This window comes from Euprymna scolopes, chromosome 41 (assembly GCF_053919585.1).
Source record: "Euprymna scolopes isolate OS-2025 chromosome 41, ASM5391958v1, whole genome shotgun sequence".
NCBI lineage: Eukaryota > Metazoa > Mollusca > Cephalopoda > Sepiida > Sepiolidae > Euprymna > Euprymna scolopes.
Window position 1 is genome coordinate 6,939,300 of NC_136522.1, and position 23,149 is coordinate 6,962,448.

Genomic DNA, 23,149 nt, shown 5'->3' on the forward strand with positions numbered 1-23,149 from the left:
GAACTGCACGCCTGTGGAACGCTGTTCCCTTGCCTGTTTTCCTCCCGACTTCAACCTGGATGTCTTCAAGTCCAACACAAATAAATTCCTGATGAACCGCCCCTCCTAAGTAATGACACCTTACCAATTCTCCAATACTATTGCTACACTATCCCTTTGATTACTGTACACATAATAACCCTTATCCCTGAGTGGCTATTGGGCCTTGATAGGTGGTGAACTCCATGTAAAAAAAAATGTCCAGATACGTATAAAACTTGTATTTCTTTCAATAAGTCCGATAAGATGCCAACCTCGAAAATTTTTAAACAATATAAAAGTTTAAAATTGTCTAGTTGATGTCGAAACAACTGTAACATTCGAAAAAAATACAAATATGATGTAATCCTTTTCCATGTTATTTTGGTTTTTACAAGTATATATGAATGCTCGATTACAGAAATGTTAATCATGTTGCTTGATATTTGAGAGTCAATTTACATGGCTTAAATTTTTCTTTTTGATGTATGTACATTGCCACTGGAGAATAGATTTTAGTATTAAACAATTGGGAAAATGTTCTACAATATATATATATATATATATATATATATATATATATATATATATATATATATATATATATATATATATATAATGTCATCCACATACAGTACTGTTTCACTGTATCACAGCTCATTAGCGTAGCAAGACTAACACCTATCCCTAGCCAGGGATTGAACCTACAGCTGTCTAGTCAGCACCTTGCTTCCTTTTCTTAAAATTAAATATGTTTTTAACTCTTTTTCAAGATGTCTTTTAACATGTTTTATTAATCATCTGTTCACATATATAATATACGTTCGTGTTTGTGCGTGTGGTTGTGTGTGTGTGTGTGTTTGTGTGTGTGTGTGTGTGTGTTCGTGTGTGTTTGTTTGTGTGTGTATGTGTGTATAAATTAGGACATTAAATATTAAGCATCATTATTTTTTTTGTTTTAAATAAATACGTTTATTGTCGACTGAATTCCGGATGATATCAATCTAATGAGCGGAAGTTTTTCTGTTTCTCGTTTTTCTCTCGCAGTGAAAGTCAACGCCGCCGATGATTCGACTGCAACCGACGCAACAGAACCCGATGCATTCACCACTGAGATGGATATGACAGAACCCACAATGCCTACCACAACTAGCACTGGGGTAATCGTTACATTCTCCCCCCCACTCTCTCTCTCTCTCTCTCTCTCTCTCTCTCTCCCCTCACTTTTTCGAAATCCAGTGAGCGAAGATTTCTTCCTCACCGTACTATTTTTTTTTTTTTAACTTAAAAAAAAAAAAATGCATTTTCACCCGAAACAAGGCACAGTGCCACTTTGATGTAGGGAGCTACTATCTGGGACATAAATTGCACGGATACTATGTAGGGAGTTGAGCAGCAAGATATCTGTCTACATTGCATTTGAACTTCTGTATGTCAGTGCAGTCGCAGAAGCAGGAACCCGGAAGCGAATTCCAAAGTCTATCAGTTCTAGGGGGGGGGCTAATAGAGGCTTTCTGACATCTGTATGTGGATGACATACCTGTGTAGGGGTGGGATTTTGCTGCTTGTCGGGTTTGTCCGGGTATTCATGTCGAGAGGGTACAGGTGCTTGTAGTTCGTTGGAGCATCTACCATTAAAGTACTTGTAAAACAGGCAGAGGGATACAGCATTTCGTCGATGGGACAGAGGCTGAAGCCTAGCTGACAGTTCGGGACCTATTAGGTTGATGACTCTTTTTGAACCCTGTCCAGGAGTGAAAGACTAGTAGCAGATGCAATAGTCCAACTGTGACGACAATACTCCGTACGTGGCGAGTCGGTATTCATCTCTCTCCCATGGCGGGTAGATTTTACAGAAAGTGGGACTGAACTGCCAGCGACCTCTCTCTTTATCCAACCCGCCCTCTGGCATGCAAATAATCTCTTGGCAACCCTGTCGGCATTTCCCGTTAAAAGAAAGAAGGCAAAAACTTGGGAGTGTGGACCTCTTGGAATTGCACAGGACCAAGAACACACCGCGTTTAACAGGAAAAGGACATTTCTTAGATGGTCGAAACCAGGGGTGTGCAATATTTTCTAACGCTGGGGACATTTAAACTTTGTAATAATAATGCGTACCAGTTAACGTAATAAAATAAATTCCTATGTAGACTAATAAGAACTCTAGTTAAGTAATTAAATACAATCAGTAATATTGTAAATACATTTAGAAATAAAAACATATTTAAATATTTTATTATTTTTTTAATGTTGAACTTTTGCATTTTCACATTTTTTTTTTACAGAGTGGTCACCACTTATCAAGGCCCGAAAGCCACTCAGGGATAAGGATTATTGCAAGTACATTACGTTAGTGTGGAGATTTGATGAAGTGTTTACTTAAGGGGGCGGTTCATTAGGAATTTGTTAACGTTGGGCTTGAAGACATCCAAGTTGTAGTCTGGTGGGAAGCAGGCAGACGGAACAGAGTTCCACAGGCGTGCAGTTCTAAGAAAGAAGCTTTGTTCATGGAATCCACGTTTTGATTTAGGCACAGATAAAGAGTGGGGGAAATTTTCACAGTGGATTCAGCTAGACGGGTGTTTTTCGTGAAAGTTTGGCGAGGGGGGACCAGAGATTGGAGTTCAGACGAGCACCTGCCATGGAAATAACGATAAAACAAGGATAGGCTCGCAACGTCTCTTCTGTGGGAGAGAGGTTGCAGGGTAGAGAAAAGGGCATCCCCCACTAAGCCACGAAGTCTATTTTGTACTCTGTCAAGGCAGGATAGGCTGTTTTTAGCAGCTCCTGCCCAGATATGGCAGCAGTATTCCATCCTTAGACGTACTTGGCTTTTATATAGATAGAGAATTGCATCAGTAGTGAGACATCTTCTGGAGCGGTAGAAGGATCCCACCATCTTTCCAGCGACCTTGGCAACAGACTTGATGTACGTGTTCCATTTCAGATCAGGAGTAAAGGTCAAACCCAGAAGCTTGTCAAATCATGGGGCCTCTCCCAGACGAGAGCCATCCATCCCAATTGATGCTAGATGGGGATCAGAGCGTTGATGATGTAATTTGTCAATGTCTGCTCTGACACACGCTGCAGCCACTCTAAGTTGACTTAATCTTATTTATAAAACACACTATGTTTGTCTGTCTGTCTCCATATTTTCAACCTCTTATCTCCTCCGAAGCTAAAAGTGGAAGAGCGACGCTTAGGGTCTCTAATAATTGGATTTTTTAAGGACCGTTCTTTTATGGGGCTTTACTTGTTCAAATTGTTTTTAAGGGGTTACAAATTTCCGTCAAAATTAAAACAATCGTTATACATTTTGTACGTTTATTTTAAATTCTTAATCCTTTCATATGTGCGTGTCACGTTGGTTCAGTGGTAACGTCACCAGCTTTGAATGCTACAGTTTTGCTTTCGGTTTCGATTCTAGCCGATGGCACCCAAATACTTTTTTTTTGTTGTTTTTTTTTTTACTTTTTCAATCACAACTCTATAATAATATATATAAAATCTGGACAAATTGAAATATCATATTTAAGCGTATTTTACTCCCAGACAAAGCTTCCCCACCGCTAGTTAAGGAAGATTTTAACATGTAGTTGGCAGGATTAAGATTCATAGAAAGTTGTTTTAGTCTCTCTCACTCGCTCTCTCTCACTCACCCTCTCTGTCTCTCACCCTGTTTTCCACTCACTCTCACTCTTTCTCGCTCTCTCTCACGCTCTCTCTCTCCCTCGCTTTTTCATTCTATCTCTCTCACTCTATATTACTACATCTCTCGCTCTCTCTCTCTCTCACTATCTCTGTCTCTCCTTCTCTCTATCGCTTTTTCCCTTCTCTCTTCCCCCTTCTCTATCTCTCTCTTAAGCATCAGACCTTTTGAACACACCTTTTCATAAAATTGCTTTTTGGAACCTGACGTGCGACCCCCCCCCCTCCACCACAATATTATAATACTCGAAATAATATTCATTGTTTATACGTTACGATTCGAAAAAGGCCAAATACAATTTTTGAAGGCCGATCTGCTAAAAAAAAAAGCCAAATTCATGAAATTTATCTTCAAAAAGGCCAATCCGGCAATCCTGAACAAGAATATATAAGTGACCCCCCCTTTTAATGTAACCTCGTTTTTAATTATCACAATAATCTATCTATATAATTATAAAACTCAAATGACCTTGTAACGATGTATGTAACCCACTTTCTGGTTTACGATATCCGGTTGCGCATGCGTACATGATCTGCGCACTGAAATATTAACGCTATTATTTTGAAATTATTATTTAACATGGGAAGAGTGGGGTTTAAAATAACTTAAACGTAATACAGAAATGAACGATCTAAAAAAAAAAAAGCAGACAGTATTAACAATTGTTTATTTGAATAATTTAAACGCGAAAAAAACAAAACAAAACAAAAGAACAATTGGGACGCTGAAATATTAACGTTATTATTTCGAAATTATTATTTAACATGGAAAAAGTGGGGTTTAAAATAACTTAAACGTAATACAGAAATGAACGATGTAAAAAAAAAAAAGCAGATATATCAAAATTTGAATTTAACTATAATAAGTATTATGGTATCTGTTCAGTGCACATTTACCTATAAGTATGGCCAACCACTTATAATTCAGTAACTGTAATTAAAAAAAAATAATAATCAATTATAATAAAGAGAACGGCTCATAGAAATCTATCTATATTCTTTTTTCATTTTAATATACTTTTATAGAAATGTTTCTGTTATGTAAAAAAAAACCAACTATTTTCTTTACGTCACAAGTGTCACGCTCATACATGAATTCCATAGCTAATATAACATACTGACCCAACGGGTTACGGGTAGTCTAGTAATATATAAGCATTGCTGTAATGGTTTGAGAAAAGAACTCGTTAGTAATTTCGAAGTTCAGCGGTTCTTCACCGAAGAAAAAAGTAAGTGAAAATGTAAATAAAGGGAACATTCGAAAGAAACAGGACAATAAAACAAAAGAACATTGTCTGCCAAGAGGTGCTGGACTGAAAAAGAAAATTAAAGATTGTCTCTTACAATGTGATTTTATTGTTTGCATTGAACTATGCAACACAATATTACTTTCTGAGTATTTATTAGTAATTATTAATTTATCTGATTTGGGTCAGTATTTAGTTAAAAAATATAATGGACCTTATTTTCATGGTAACTTATATTTGCTGAGTGTTATTAGTTTTTTGTCCCCCCCCCCTAAAAAAAGAAAGAATTAATTTTTTGCACTATCCATAAAAATATCATCTTTATCAAAACATACGAGGTGTCTAAAATAAGCTTCCAGACCTTTTTCGTATGAGTATTTTTTATTGATAGTACACACATGAAATTCTAGTCCCCTTCGAAGTAATCTCCTCTGGCTGCAATGCACTTGTTGTACCGTTCCAACAATTTCTGGAAGACCTCATAGAAGTCCTCTTGCGTAAGCGTGTCAATGGTTTTCGTCACATCCTCTTTTATTTCCTCAATAACGGCAGCCTCTAAGGTTTTCCTTGAGCTTAGGGAATAACCAAAAGTCACAGGGAGCAAGGTCTGGACTTATAGGGAGGGTGAGGAACTGTCTCGATGCCCATTTTGGTCAAATAGTCTGTGACAAGAAAGGAGCACCCTTGGGACAAACCTCACGCAAATCTGCCACATCTTCAGTTCCTCACGAATAATTGTGTGTACAGTTCCCACACTGACATCAAACTTTTTTTTTTTTTTTTACACAGTGATTACCACTTATCAAGGCCCGGAAGCCACTCAGGGATAAGGGTTATTGCAAGTACATTACGTTAGTGTGGAGATTTGATGAAGTGTTTACTTAAGGGGGCGGTTCATTAGGAATTTGTTAACATTGGACTTGAAGACATCCAAGTTGTAGTCCGATGGGAAGCAGGCAGACGGAACAGAGTTCCACAGGCGTGCAGTTCTAAGAAAGAAGCTTTGTTCATGGAATCCGCATTTTGATTTAGGCACAGATATAGAGTGGGGGAAATTTTTCACTGCACGCTTATTGTCTCTATAAATACAAGACAGTCATTATTGATGAAATTCTTTATTTGGCCAATCAACTCTGATGTTCTGACTTTCTTAGTCCTCCCACACGCCTTATCATAATTCACAGACACTCTGCTTTCCTTGAATCTCTTATGCTACTCCAAAACTGATGCTCGATTCATAGATGTTTCAAAAGCAGTTTGAAGGATTCCATACATTTCTGTGGCATATTTTTCAAGTTTAAAACAGAATTTTTTTTATTGCATATCGTTCTTTGAAAGTGTCCTCAAGTCCAGAATGTATTTTTGAAATTCACCAGCTGTGAGAATCAGGCTTTAGTAGGGTGTATTCCGATTCTTGCTGTAATTGTCTATTTGAACATTAAATCAGTAAGTCATCTCATAAGATGCATAGCAATAACATAATTAATTTTCAAGTGTCTACGAAAAATTTTAATGCTTGTAAATAAAAAAAAACAGTTTGGAAACTTGTTTAAATCACGTTGTATCTATTGATTGAACATATTTCTTATCCCGTGAAATTTCCACGGGCCCTGCTAGTAAGGTAATAATGTCGTTATTTTTTTTTTCTCATTTCAGTACGTGACGGCTGCCTCCATTTCCGTGCCACTGGTGGTCCTACTTGCTTCACGGGTTCTTTCTTAATAAAATCAGTTTATGTCAACATTATAAATACTTATATTTTTTTACACACACACACACACACACACACACACACACACACACACACACACACACACACACACACACACACACACACACACACACACACACACACACACACACGATTTGAATAAATGGCTAAAATTAAATTAATACTTTTCTTTCTATTAATGTATTCTTCTCGTATATAGGCCCAAGTTGTCTTTCGGATACTTAGACGACATCCTAATCACTAAACAGCATGTTTGCGCATACGCATACAGAATAGTTACGTTTACAAAAACATTTTTACTTCCAAGGAAAACAGCGTTCGACAATTAAATACGAGAGCTGCAGTAAAAATATTATCGGTCCACTTGAATGTTGCATACTTTTCTTTGCTAACATGCTAAACCTCATCTCTGAGTGACTCATTTATATTTCCCCCGGAAAACGCCGGGAGACAGGTCCTGCTAGTTCATAATCTATATATCTATAAAAGTGAAGATGTCAGACTCAAAATTTGGCATAATGGGTATTGAGATTTGGTAAAATTTTTTTAATCGGTTTTCGACCAGAAATTTTGTTGTTAAAGGGGTCAAAGTTCAACGATTTGACCTTTGAGAACTCTACCAAATTCCTCCGCCAATTTTGGGTCTAAATATGGTTGTTAAGGAAGACTATTATATAGAAACGCATTACCGTACATATTCACATAAAGCTATGAAGAGTACATAGGGGCTGAGCAAAGCCGGGCGGAACTGCAAGTAATAATTAAAGAAGAAATCCTTTGAATAGGCTGAACATGAAAAGATTGCGTATCCACATGGGCAAATTTGCTAAAGAAATTATATATTGTGGTTCTGCAATATCATGCACTGGCAACAATTATTAATGTGAACAAACGTTGTTAAAAACATACAAACTAAAATAAAAACGGACACATCGTAGCGGTTACCTATTTTTGTTTGTAATCAAGACGCCTACGAATGCTTTTGAATGGTAGATGCCGCAGTACCTTTCCCAATAGGCATAATTTCTTGATTTTTTTCATCCGAGCTTTCGACATATGCTAATATATATATATATATATATATATATATGCTAATATATATATATATATATATATATATATATATATGCTAATATATATATATATGCTAATATATATATATATATATGCTAATATATATATATGCTAATATATATCTATGCTAATATATATATATGCTAATATATATATATGCTAATATACTCGGGGTTTTTTATATTCAAAAGTAATGGACTAATGAATTCAACGAGGTTGTTAGATAGTGCTCAATAAAAAGAGCTGATAATACTTGTTTATTGTTATATAAACATGCTACCATCCCGCTGCTACAAATAGCCACTTGTTTCAATCAAACAACAGATATCATCAGGCAGCGATTTGACTATTCAAAAGTTCAATGAATAATCATTGAACTTTTGAATAGTAAAGTCGCTGCCTGATGATATCTGTTGTTTGATTGAAACAAGTGGCTATTTGTAGCAGCAGGATGTGAGCATGTTTATATAACAATAAACAAGTATATGCTAATATATATATATATTCTAATATATATATATGCTAATATATATATATATATATGCTAATATATATATATGTATATATATATGCTAATATATATATATGCTAATATATATATATGCTAATATATATATATAAGCTAATATATATATATGCTAATACATATATATATATATATACTAATATATATATATATATATATATATGCTAATATATACATATATGCTAATATATATATATATGCTAATATATATATATATATATGCTAATATATATATGCTAATATATATATATATGCTAATATATATATGCTAATATATATATACATATATATGCTAATATATATATATATGCTAATATATATATATATGCTAATATATATATATATATGCTAATATATATATATGCTAATATATATATATATATGCTAATATATATATATATATGTATATATATGCTAATATATATATACGCTAATATATATATATATATGCTAATATATATATATGCTAATATATATATATATATGCTAATATATGAACAAATGATTAATAAAACATGTTAAAAACATCTAGAAAAAGAGTTAAAAACATATTTAATTTTAAAAAGGAAGCACAAGATATATATATATATATATATATGCTAATATATATATATATATATATATGCTAATATATATATATGTTTATATATATATATTCTAATATATATATGCTAATATATATATATATATATATATATATATATATATATATATATATATATAATACACACACATACATACATATATATATACAGTCTGTGTACGACAAGAATACATATATAATCGATAGAGTTTTGTAAATTCTTTTTATTTTTCGATTCTGAATGATAAACACACACCCATAACCAGAGCTATGTGCTAGTATAAATATATACTTAAAGCAAGGAAGCTACATATATTGCACAGCTATATACATTTGTATAAGATAAAATATTATACGAATATGAATATAAGATAAGATATAAAAGCTTCAATGATTCGAATTGCATTTTTTTTACAAAACCGAAAAAAGGTCTAATAGTTAATGAGTTAAATTTGAAGGTTATGACCACGAGAGAAGCACGAATGTTTTAACTATGGGTTAAATGCAAATGTTATAACCATGGGTTAAATGCAAATTGTGTTATCATGGGTTAAATGCAAATGTGTTGACCATGGATTAAAAGCAAACGTTTTAACAAAAGGGTTAAATGCAAATATTTAACCACAGGTTAAAGGCAAGTGTTTTAACCATGGGTTAAAGGCAAACGGTTTAATGAAAGGGTTAAATGCAAATATTTAACCCCAGGTTAAAAGCAAATGTTTTAACCATGTGTTAAAGGAAAGTGTTTTAACCATGAGTTAAAGGCAAATGTTCTAACCACGAGTTAAATGCAAATGTTTTAACCATGGGTTAAAGGCAAATGTTTTTACCAAAAAATTTAGCGATGGGCTAAATGCAAATGTTTTAACTAAAGAGTTTTATATGAATGCTTTGACCATTTATTGAATCAAAATGCTTTAACCATGGGTTAAATACAAATAGTTTACCCGCGTTTTCGACGCAAATGTTTTAACCGTGAGTTAGATCCCAAAATTTTTAACTATGAGTAAACTATGGGACATTTTTCGGTTTAATATGGTTAGAATTGACGATGTGTTTTTTTTTAAAAAATTTTATTGTTGTTATTTGAAAAAAAAAAAAAAAAAAGAATGTAATTCTATTTTTCTGAGCAAAACGTATTATCTGTACTCGTTATGAAATAAAATATTTTACGATACTTTTTTTTTTCTTGAATGCTTTGTTTTCATTACTGTGTGTTTGGGGTGGGAGATATGAAACAAATATGAACTATTTTTCTTTTTTTCATTTCCTTCCTTTGAAGATTGTAATGCTGGGCATGGGGCAGCCAAACCAGTTGCCAACATTGTCCGGCTTTTTATTGAAACCAACCGAGAGCTTTTTTTAGTATCCTTGTTGTTCCCTTAACTGCAGTTGTCTGAATCTCTTTTGCACTTGGTTCACCGGGAATATTAGTTAGGTAGGACTTCTTGTAGAGATATATTATTGGATTTTTCTTTTTTTTTTCTTTCTTCTTTTCATTTCCTTCCTTTGAAGATTCTAATGCTGGGTATGGGGCAGCCAAACCAGCTGCCAGCATTACCCTGCCTTTTATTGAAACCAGCCGAGAGCTCTTTTTAGTATCCTCACTGTTCCCTTAAGTGCAATTGTCTGGATCTCTTTTGCACTTGGTTCACCAGGAATATTAGTTAGGTAGGACTTCAGGTTCTTCTTCATAAGTCCTGTGGCACCTATAATAACTGGTATGATTGATATCTCTCTAAGATTCCAGTTTCTTTTCATATCATACATGAGACCTTGATATTTGGTCTGTTTCTCCCTTACAGCTCTATTCAGACCTCCATCATTAGGGACATTCACTTCAACCAAGGTTGCAACTCTTTCTGACTTATTCCATATAACTATGTCAGGTTTCACAGCAGCATTTGCAAGGTAGGTGGCTGTAGGGATTATATAAGTCATTTCCAACAGCTCTTTCAGATTATCCGTTATATTTTCATCCATGTACGATATATAAAAAAAAAGAAATAATAAAATTACGTTTCTGATTTTTTTTCTTCTGAATTTTTAAGATAAAGATTGACACATAAAATACATTTGTGGGGGGAGGGGAAATCGGCCCAGCCGTTTAGGAGTCAATATGAATGAACTCATTCACACGCATATATATATATATATATATATATATATATATATATATATATATATATATATATATATATATATACACACACACACAGGTCACACGCACATACATACATACATACACGGGTCAAGTATAAATAGAGGTATATTGAATAGTTTTTGGTCCTCTGACAAAAGGAGGGTGGGCCTGTAAATTCACCTTTGTCCGTTTGTCCGTTCGTCCGTCTGCACTTTTCTCAATAGCTAAGCCTTGGAATTTTTTGAAATTTTGTACAAACATTAAACACGATAAGGGTAAAACAGTAATAGAACGGGTTTTGTCAGGAAAACTCCGGTTGCCTCCAATAGGGGTGCCTTTCAGGTTAAAATGGCTAAAATTGACACTTTAGTGCCTATTAAAAAAATTAATGCCTTGGATTTTTAAAACTTTCTGAAAAGTTGTAACTAACTGATTTCTATATAATTTTGTTTGTCTATACTTCACAATAACCCTTGGGTGTGCTCCAGGGGCTCTTTTAGGGCTAATAAAAACACTCCATTTTTGGGACTATTTTACCATATTTGTCCAAAATTTTCTGTTTATATCTTCTTAGCAGTTTTTCATGGTGTTGAACTCAAATTTAAATATGTTAAGGCCTTGGGACTTTTGGGCTAAATGGCGAGGGGGGGGATGTTGAACTCATTTTTTTATGCCTCGGTCCCTGAGGACTTACGGGGGACCATGCATGCTTCACTTGTTTTTATGGAAATCACTCGAGACAAGGCATGAAGCCACTTAATGTAAGGAGTTAACAAGTACGAAAGCTGAGACAGGAGATTCCTATTGACCTTAGTCTTGGAAAAACGAAGGCTGCAGGTAAAAGGAAAACAGTAAACGGGAAGAGAGTTCCACAACCTTGGAAAGAAGCTACTGGAATAGGATGCTGTATTATAATGGGGTATTAAAACAATGAATTGATGAAGACCACTAAACCAACAAATCAAACGAGCTGGAACAAAGGAAGCAGAGAATAGATCAGACAATTTTGAGGAACACATGTCATAATAGTATTTGTAGAAAAGACTGAGACTATCAAAAAAGCAGACAAAGGATGCTGATTGTAGTTGTCCTACCGACATGGAATGCTAGAATGGAGTTGTCCTCACACTTTAGTCAGTATACGAGGCTACCAATATATCTATATATCTAGAAAAGTGAAATTGTCTGTGTGTGTGTACATTTCCATACCAAACTACTCTGTCAATTTTCAGTCTACAGACTCAAGATTTAACATAAGGGGTATTGAGATTTTGGAGAATCTTTTTAATCGGTTTTCTGCCAGAAATGTGTCCGTTCAGTTCAACGATTTGACCTTTGAAAACTCTACCAAACTCCTCTGTCGATATTTGGTTTAAACACTTTAAATTTTAGATGTAGATTGCTTGGACATGGATCAAGCTTTAAAATTTGATTTAAGCCCAACACAATAAATGTTAAGGAGTCAAAATTGGAATAAAAATTTTTTTAAAAATTTGGCTTCTGCGATCTCTACCAAATTACTTAGCCAAATTTTGGTTTAAACAGTTGAAATTTTACATAACGTGTATTCAGACATAGGGCAAGCTTTTTAATCGGTTTCTGGCCGATAATTTGGGTGCCAAAGGGTCAAAGTTCAAAAGATTTGACCTTTTAGTCTGTAGCAAACTATTCAACTAATTTTGGGCCTAAACATTGTAAATTTTACATGAAGGGTATTCAGACATGCAGCAAGCTTTTTAATCAGATTTTGTGTGAAAATTTAGCTGCCAAGAGGTCAAACTGAAAGAGTTGCCCTTTGCAGACTCTACCAAACTCCTCCGCCAATTTTGGGTATAAACACTTGAAATTTTAGATGTAGGTTACCTGGACATGAGTCAAACTATTTAATATATATATATATACACATATGCGCATAAAGTTATGAACAGTGCATGGGGTTCGAGCAAAGCTGGGTTGAACTGCTAGTCAAACTAAAATGAACTGCTAGTCAAATCTAAAAGCCCATCTACAAATTCATCTAGAAGTCTATATACAAATCCATGTGCAAATTCATGTACAAATTCATGTACAAATTCATCTACAAATCAAATTACAAACCTTGCACAAATTTTTCTATGAACAATTCACATAGAAAATAAATATTTAAAGATAAGAACTTAAAGTATGCAGAATATTTTACCAAAACCACAAGAATTGGTAATAACTTCTGACTGACCAACGATATAGATTTAAGCAAACTTGTTCTACAGCAGATATCTAAGGCTTTTGACAGGGCATGGGACGATGGTATTCTAAAGGAAATCGGATCATACGGTATCACTGGACGAATAATAAAATTCATTATTAATTAAGAAAAGAGTAAAGGTTGTCCTCGATGGTCGTGCATCTAAACAATATGATATAAATGCGGATGTACGTCAGGGGTCGATCCTTGGATTTTTATTATTCATAATATTCATAAATGACGTCCCTGATAAAATAGTCTCTGAGATGGGTATATTTGCTGACACTCTATAACAGGCACGAGGGGAAACGAATGATCACATATCTGAGGCATTGGCGGAAACCTTAGAGGAAGACTTCCAGACTGTAGGGGAATGGTCACAAAAATGGATGGTCATATTCAATGTTTGTTTTTTTTTTGTTTTTTTTATTACATTTTCACCCCAAACAAGACACATTACCACTTTGGTGTAGGGGGCTACTATCAGGGGCAACAACTACTGGGGCACTATGTAGGGATCTGAGCAGCAAGATGTCTGTTTACGTTGCACTTGAACTTCTGCACGTCAGTACAGTTGGGGAAGCAGTGACCTGGAACGGAATTCCAAAGTCTAGCGGTTCTGGGGAAGAAACTAATGGAGTAGAAAGATCTTTTACATCTAGGGATCTCTACAGTGTGGGGGTGGGATTTTGCAGCCTGTCGGGTCTGTCGAGGGTGTTCATGTCGTGGGGGCACAAGTGCTTGCAGTTCGTTAGAGCATTCACCATTTGCCAAGACTAAACTTTTGCCTTATATCATCAATGCTTTGATCCCCATCTGGCATCGGTTGAAATTAATGGCTCTCGTTTTGGGAAGGCTCCATGTTTTGACAGGCTTCTGGGCTTGACCATTATTCCTGATATGAAATGGAACACGTACATCAAATCTGTTGCCGAGGTCGCTCGGAAAATGGTGGGATGCTTCTATCGATCCAGTAAATATCTACCTGCTAATACAATTCCCTACCTATATAAGAGCCAGGTACGTCCAAGGATGGAGTATTGCTGTCACATCTGGGCAGGAGCTGCAAGGAAGACCTTTCCTGCCTTGACAGAGTTCAGAATAGACTTCCTAACCTAGTAGGGGGATGCCTTTTTCTCACATTCAATTCAATGCTACTAAGATTAAACTTGTTTCCTTTAATAATTACAAGAAACTTTCTCAACCACCCACAGCTATGGCTAAAGATACATTACCTGAAAGTATTTCTTTCAAACTCCTCGGCTTAATGTTTATGGAGAACAGGAGTTAGAGGAGATACATCGAGAGCATATTTGAAAATATTAAGAACTCAAAACATGTATTTTACCAAAATCACAAGAATTGGTAATAACTAAACCAAGAAGTGTTGATCTGCCGTAACAATCAAACCCGAAGATGACATTGATTTCACCAGAACGTAATATCAATAAAAAAATAACGTTTTTCTTTTATATACTTAATTATTTACTATAATAATTATTAAATACTTAACGTGTTTCATCCTTTCGGGAATCATCAGTGCAGGGTGTCACGATCAACGCCAGTCAAGAGATTCGAACCCCAGCAACAGAAGTCATGTCTGGCTTTATTAGCAAGGACCTGTACCACTCGGCTACCGTCAACCGCGATAGATACAGTTGAAATTAAACATTTATTCTTATTAAATGCTTTAAGAGAGTGATATAATCATTATATGACGATCTACGCATATGAGCTAAGTTGACCGACTTTATTACAACTGAAAGTGCTCAACGATAAGAAACAAGTTTCTTAAAGGCGCTTACATTATTATTTACCATAATAATTATTAAATATATATATTAGTGGTGGGACGATCCCGATATTTTTTCCGATTCCGATACAATTACCAATTACGTACTAAATTTCTGATTCCGATACCATTATCGATTCTGATTTTTTATAAATCTCTAAATATTTAAGGATAAAAGTGTTATTTTGTCCCGATTACTGTAAACACACACATTTTAAATGTACCTATATTTTCTCAAACGTAAAAACACACTTGTGAGGAGGTGGTCTAGAGATTTTAATCTTACTAAAAGTTTAAATCAATAAATATTTATTAATTTATTATTACTACAACCAAAATCAAATAAAAAATAATTTAAGGAATCGGTTTTGGCATAGGCTCAAATTTTTCCAATTTCGATACCGATTCCGCTACCCCGAAAAGCTCTGATTTTTCCAATTCCCGATTCTGATTCCAATTAATCGTCCCAACACTAATATAAATAAATGCGAGTTGGGAATAATTTTCCCTTTTAACCAATTTGCATTTTAAAAATAATATATATGTACAGCTCCCCATGTGGGGGTACCAAATTGGTTAAAAGGGAAAATTATTCTCAACTCGCATTTAGGTAAAAAAAATGCGCTTTTGTAAATAATTGAGTTCATTCAAAACATATCGCTAAAACCAAACAAAAACAAAATCTAAGTAAATCGCGATATATCCAGACAGTCGGCGAGATGGTCCAGGGGTAAGGGTTTAGGCTCATTACTGTTGGGTCCGGATTCAAATCTCGCTAGATGCAGCCACTCTGATGAGACGTAGACGACGAAACACGTGTCAGTGGATAATTACATTTTAAAAATAATATATATATATATATACAGCTCCCCATGTGGGGGTACCAAATTGGTTAAAAGGAAAAATTATTCCCAACTCGCATTTAGGTAAAAAAATGCACTTTTGTAAATGACTGAATTCATTCAAAACATATCGCTAAAACCAAAACAAAACAACATCTCTCTCTCTCTCTCTCTCTCTCTCTCTCTCTCTATATATATATATATATATATATATATATATATATATATTCGTCAGATGAACCAAAGTCAAATAAATATCTGATGAAGAGATCTTTCTCGAAATATTATATAACACAGATATACCATCAGACCGACTTTCCCAGGTAATCACGGTGCAAATATAAATATAATGTCTATATGAAATACATGAATATGTACACATGTTTTGTAAGTTGTATTAATAAAAATTTATCATCTGCTTCAGCTTGTGTCTTTCCGTTATCTCTGCATTGTACCGCCTTCTACACATTTCATTTAACTACATACTCTACAATGCTTCAAGCAAACTACATCCACGTCTTGTCCCTTTGATGATTCATCCACAGAATGGGTGGAATATGGTTTATCTCTGTCTTCATCTTTTTCTTTTAGGGGTGGGATATCGAACCAGATGTTTGACATTTACTCCTATTTTAGTGAGTCTTTTATGATTCTAGCCGTCCCTTTCAGTGCAATCGGTTGTATCGCACTTGCACTTGGTTCACCGGGTATATTTGCTAAGTAAATTTTTAAGTTCTTTTTCATAAGCCTAGTTGCTCCTGTGATGATTTGGTATCATTGAAACCTCTTTTAATTTCCAATTTCGTTTCATATCATACGTAAGTCCTTGATACTTTGCTATCTTTTCCCTCTAAGCTCTGGCAAGTCCTGTATCATTGGGTACACTGACATCTACTATGGTCGCTTTTTCATTCGCTCGGTCCCAAATTACTATATCTAGTTTAACGGCTGCGTTTTCTAGATATGTACGAGTAGGAATTATGTATGCGTCCCTTTATGACATCATAAATGAAGTTAGAAAACGATTATGTCCTCCTTTCAAACACAGCATAGACGACCCGTTACCCACCACCAATAGCAATGGCCAACGACCCTTTATCTGAGAGTCCATCTTTCAAACTCCTTGGCCTAACGTTCACAGGAAACATGAGTTGGAACAATTACATTGAAGGCATTGCCAGGGCCGCTGCAAGAAAGGTAGGCTCTCTCTACCGTGCTAGAAAACTACTAACACCCGAAAGTATCCTGTACCTCTATAAGGCCACCATTCGCCCATGTATGGAGTATTGCTGCCACATCTGGGCTGGTGCATCTGCTACTAGTCTCTCGCTCCTTGACAAGGTTCAAAAGAGAGTCGCAAATCTGATAGGCCCTGAACTGGCATCTAAGCTTCAGCCTCTGTCCCATCGACGAAATGTTGCATCCCTCTGCCTGTTCTACAAGTATTTTAGTGGTGAATGCTCTGATGAACTGCAATCACTTGTGCCCCCACGACGCGAGCACCCTCGACAAACCCGACAGGCTACTAGATCCCACCCCCACACTGTAGAGGTCCCTAGATGTAAAAGATCTTTTTACTCCAATAGTTTCTTCCCCAGAACCGCAAGACTCTGGAATTCCATTCCAGGTCCCTGCTTCCCCAACAGTACTGACGTGCAGAAGTTCAAGTGTAACGTGAACCGACACCTTGCTGCCCAAATCCCTACATAGTACCCCAGTAGTTGTTGCCCCTGATAGTAGCCCCCTACACCAAAGTGGCAATTTGCCTTGTTTGGGGTGAAAATGTAATAAAAAAAAAAAAAAAAAAAAAAAAAAAAATTATTATGGGTCAATTATATAGGCGCACACACACATACGCAGTGCCTTCCATAGGTCTACAGACTTCTTCTTTCAAGCACTTAAATTTGTCGCAGACTCTTGAAAATTCAGTATGTTATTGCTGGGTACATTATGACCATATTTTTATGATTTCAGGTTCAAATGAACAGCCACAGCAGGAATTGAAATACACCCTACTAAAGCCTGACTGTCACAACTGGTGAATTCCCAAAATGAAATCTGCACGTGAGGACGCTTAAGAAGAACGATACGCAATAAAATTTTGTTTTTAACTTGGAAAGAGATACAACAGAAACGTATAGAATGCTTCAGACTGGCTTTGGACCATCTTGCGTGAATCGAGCATACTAGAAGACTATTCACGCTTGAGAGTATCCTGTTCATGGAGTATTGTTGCCACATCTGAGCTGGTAGATCTACCACTAGTCTCTCCCTCTTGAATAGGGTCCAAAAAAAAAGAGTTTTTCCATCTAATAGATCCCACTTTATCAACCTTTATTCTACAGCCGCAATGTGGCATCGGTGCCTGCTTTACGAGTATTTTAATAGCGTGTACTCTGATGAACTCGTTTAACTTGTGTCCCCTCAACATATCCTCGACAAACACGTTTAGCAATAAAATCACCACCCCTAACTTTTGATGTCCCTAAATGCCAGAAAGCTTTCTAGTCTAATAAGTTCTTCCCTCGAACAGCTAGACTTTGGAATTCCCTTCCTGCTACCTGCTTTCCTGACTGTACTGATATGCAGAAGTTTAAATGTAATGTAAACCAACAATTTTTCCCCTTACGTCCCAGTGGCGATATGCCTTGTTAGAGATGAATTTGAGTAAAGAAGAAGTACCACAGCACCCTATGTTTTTTTAGCTACTGGGTGGAACAATAAATTTTAAATAATAATAAGGAAATGTAGTTTGCTTGAAGCATTGTGAGACATGTATAGAGTGGAATTTATTTATTTTATTTTAAAACTTTTATTGAAAAAATCTATTAAGGTAACTTGATTATGTAAAAGAGCTGACATTAATTCATTTATTCAGTGTAGCCGACTTCAGCCTCAATCACCGCTCAGTACAGATCCGGAACTAGGAGCATGTCTTTTCCACAAGTGCGAGTGGGAACAGCGAATACTCAGCAGATGGCAGCGATCAGGCTGGCTTTGGTGTTGTGGGAGGTCATGTTGGTGATGTTCTTGACGTATGATCAAACGAAGTAGTCCAGTAGGATCAGGTCGGGGGAGGAGGAGGGCCAGTGGGAGAAGGGTACAAAGCCATAGCACTCCTTCTGAAGCCAAGCATGGGTTTCTTTGGACTTTGAGGCCAGCGCTGAGTCTTGCTGCCACGCCCAGGGTTTGCCAGTGGCCACGTGATTGCATCAGGGGATCACCACACTCTTCAGCACATCCAGGTACACTTTGGTGTTGACTTTCAAGCCGACTTCGAAGATGTGAGGTGGCATGATGTGGCCCTCACTTAAAACCACACCAAAGACCATAACCGTGGCCGGAAACTTTGGTTTTCATTGCTCTAGGCATGTCCCTGTTATTCGTGGCAATCCAGCGATGCATTTTGAGGGTGCTGGCAATGGTCCTGTTGTCATAACTTGGATCGGTAGAGAGCATGAGTTGTACAGCGGCGCATCTTTGATCTCGCTCGTTGAACATTGTGTCACTTTCAGACATGATAGAAAGCTCCTATCGCTCTTGGGATTTGTACACAACTGGCCAACTATTAGATAGTCTGCTGCTGCTGCTACAACAACAACAATAAAATAAAATAAAATAAAATAAAATAAAACCGGTTTTATCAAACGGAAATGGAATCATGTTGTCATTTCGTCGTGCAAATGAAAAGTATGATGCATAAAGAGTAGCAAGTGAATCTGGGATTTTACTTGTGACTTTCACTTTCCATATTTTGTTTTTTTAGTCCTTACATTCCACGAGCTATGTATCTGACAAAAGGGGAAGAATTGCTGCTTCCTGTGTTGGAATCTATTCATGCTACATTTATCGTTGGCTAAGGTTTTATTATTAAGTATTAGTCTTTTTGCTAGCTCCTCACATCAAGTGACTTTATGCATTGTCTGGAGCGATTTTCCTACCTCCTCCCCCGATCTGAATCCGTTGTATTTCGGTCATATGTCTCCACCGTCTCCAACATCACCTCCCACAACACCAGAGGAAGCCTAGTCGCAACCATCCATCGAGTATTCACCGAGCTCACTATGGCGCTTGTGAAAAAGGCATGCTCCCAGTTCCGGACCCGTATCGAAGTTATGATTGAGGCTGTAGACGACTGCTTTTAGCGTTGGAATCTATGCATGCTATATTTATCGTTGGGTAGGCTTTGATCTTGAATTAGTACTCTTTTTAAACTCTTGACATCAAGTGGCTTCATACCTTGTCTGGAGCGATTTCTATCTAAAAGGTGGCTAACGCGAAAAACTAGAAAGTTCATTTTTGATTATTTTGAAAGTGCCCCTTCATTCCCCACTTACCGAACGGTGACCCAAATATTTATAATACTTGTGCGCAATCCTTTTGTTAGAACGCCCCATAAAAGAGTCACCGATCGAGCTATTTATTCACTTGTATTTCATTTGGTTAACGCGCCTAAAATAATCAAAAGATGATAAGGTCGGCGCCATTTTGTTCATTTCGTATGTTTTATTTGTTTTTCTTTTTGTGTTCAATCAATGGAAAAAAAAGTATTTTTCGTTCGTTTTAGTTTTACGTTACCTCTTAAACCCGCCATGTTTTTTTTCTCTTCTTCTAACCTCCTGGTGACGTACCCGACTTTAGACGTTTCTGGGTTCCGGATAGTCATTTTGGTACCTAATCGCACAAAAATGTCCCGGCTTTGATGAGGACCGTAGGTGTGAAAGGATCACATCCCGTTAAATCACCGCTCACCCCACGTTATCAAATGGCCAGGGGAGCAGAGGTCACTTTTAAGAACAAACAAAGATACACACAGGCATACAAAAGGTAAAAGATAACGAAATACCAAGATCCTATGTATGACATGAAAAGAGAAACTGGAATCTTGGGAAGACCTCTATCATTTTAGTAATTATAGGAATAACTGGACTTATGAAAAAGAATTTTAAAAACTAACTAGCACAAATATACCCAATGAACCAAGTGCAAGAGAGATTCAAACAATATATATATATAATTTTTTAAAAAGTTTTTTTTGAAATATCGTTAATTTCAATGTCGTTTTTGTTTAACGGGTCTAGATTGTTATTTTAAAAACCAATCACTGTTAATTTTGAGTTAAGCTCAATATATCTATTTAATAGGTGCAGAGCATATATAGCGCAAAATTTTGTTGAAAATTAAAAGACTCACCTTTCTTTTTTTATAACCGTTTATTTATTGGATTTTTTTTCCGTTACAGCTGTTTCGTTAGTGGGAAAAGTGCCTTCTCACTAACGAAACAGCTGTAATAGAAAAAAAATCCAGAAAATAAACGGAGGTTATAAAAAAGAAAACGTGAGTCTTTGAATTTTTAACAAAATTTTGCACTATATATATATATATATATATATATATATATATATATATATATATATATATATAAGTTAACAAATTTACCGAATTTCCATTACTAAGGATTATTATATTGTCCAATTGACTACTGTACACTCTTAATCCTTGTCCTCGAGTGGTCTCTGATCTTTGATAAGTGGTGATTCCTATGTAAAAAAAAAAGAAAAGTAAAATTTGTGATTTCCCAAATCATAGCATTTTCCCTTTACTTCGCATGTGTGTGTGTTTTTATTTATTATTTTTTAAAAATGTATTAGCCGGGGTGAAGTTTTTTATCTATCATTTTATTAAATTCTTTAGTGATATTGTTTTGTATATGTTCACTTAAAGGTGGATTAAACCAAACTTGTCTTTTTACGCTTATTTTTCTTATTCATAGTTGCCTTTTTAGTATCTGTTTATCATTATTAATGTTATTATTTTCCCCCTCATTTGTTTCTTCATTGCTATGTTATATGCTATTGCGTTATCAATGTTATTATCTTTCTTATGAACATATTTAATATAGTTTATCTTATCATGGTACCCTGATCGAGTCATGGCTTCATTGTAGTAACCTTGATTTAATTTTATATTTTATATATTTAATTTTATATTTTCATATTTTGATAATATTAAACATCCAAATTAATAACATAAGGAATAACAGGGGAACTGAATCAAGTGAATTAAATACGGAGAAAATGTAACTGCAAAATCCCTAATGAATGTCCACTGGAAGGTAATTGTTTACTATCGCATATTGTTTACAAATATAGAATCAAGACGTGTAATAGTAAAAGGATACAGATAGGGGAAACCGGTTGTCAATTTAAGGGCAGTTTCAGAAAGCATATAGCATCATTCAACGTAGGATAGGATAAGAAAATCCAATAAGAATGGTGAAAATTATAAAAATAAGGACAAGTTATGTTAAAATGTTGATTTATAATGAGAGTAGATATTTGATTTGTGCCCACATCACCAATATATGAAACAAGGTCAGAAAGTGGGGATCTAAGCAAGTTCCCGTAAAGGAGGGACACTCTTAAAATTTCAAAAATTGCCTGAGTATCCCCGTCGGCATTCCCCGGTCGGGGCGCCTCAGGCAACAAGCAATGAACTTGCCCTACCTGAAAGCTGCGTGGCAAGGTCTGAAAGAGTGGACCGCCTCAGTAATACCCAGGTAGAGTCCCTCAGTCCAACAGGTACTGGGCCGATTCCCGGCCCCGCAGCTGTCGGGCTGAGTGTCAAGAACAGATCTTTGATGAGTACTCCACCTAGTCTCCAAGCCGCCGAAATCTCAAGAAGACTCATCCCAATTCATAATAAGGGTATGACCTCAATGATTTCAACGATCGTACTTATAACTTACGGTTTGGACAATTAACCAATCAGACGCCTCCAACTTTATTATAAAAAATCTCGAATTTTGGATTCGATTCAGTTTGCTGTCAACCTCCGTCTTAAAACGACTGAATCGTGACTACATTGATTATTCGCCGCCATCTTTGTTATTAAGAATTACTCAACAATCGAGATCGTGACTGCATTGATTCTTCGCTGATTTGATTTACCACCGCCATCTTTGTGCAACATAATGTCTCAACACTTAATAAAATTTGAAATGGTCGATAGTAAGGCCTGTAAATATAAACCAAATAAAAGATGTAATCTATGTACACTTGAACCATATCACATAGTAATGAAAACATTTAAAGGGAAATTTAAGTATACACAGCAGTTATTTAAGAAGGTACATTAAGCAAATAGGATGTTTATCTAGTTAATAAAGACTAATAATCTAAAACCAGGAACGTTTCTGAATTTTTTTAGATGAGGATTGGTTATTCGTATTATTTGGATTAATCAGTTTTCGGACTACTT

At 35.6% G+C, this 23,149-nt stretch overlaps 1 long non-coding RNA gene across 1 annotated transcript in view; it reads left to right on the forward strand.

Moving 5' to 3' along the window:
• The window catches only part of LOC145266324 (uncharacterized), a 43,434-nt gene extending 36,603 nt beyond the window's left edge, over window positions 1-6,831 (forward strand). Inside the window, exons 3-4 of the long non-coding RNA XR_013864701.1 lie at window positions 1,066-1,178; window positions 6,630-6,831. This is a non-coding gene — a long non-coding RNA (uncharacterized LOC145266324). The remainder of the gene's footprint in view (window positions 1-1,065; window positions 1,179-6,629) is intronic.
• Window positions 6,832-23,149: the final 16,318 nt, after the last annotated feature.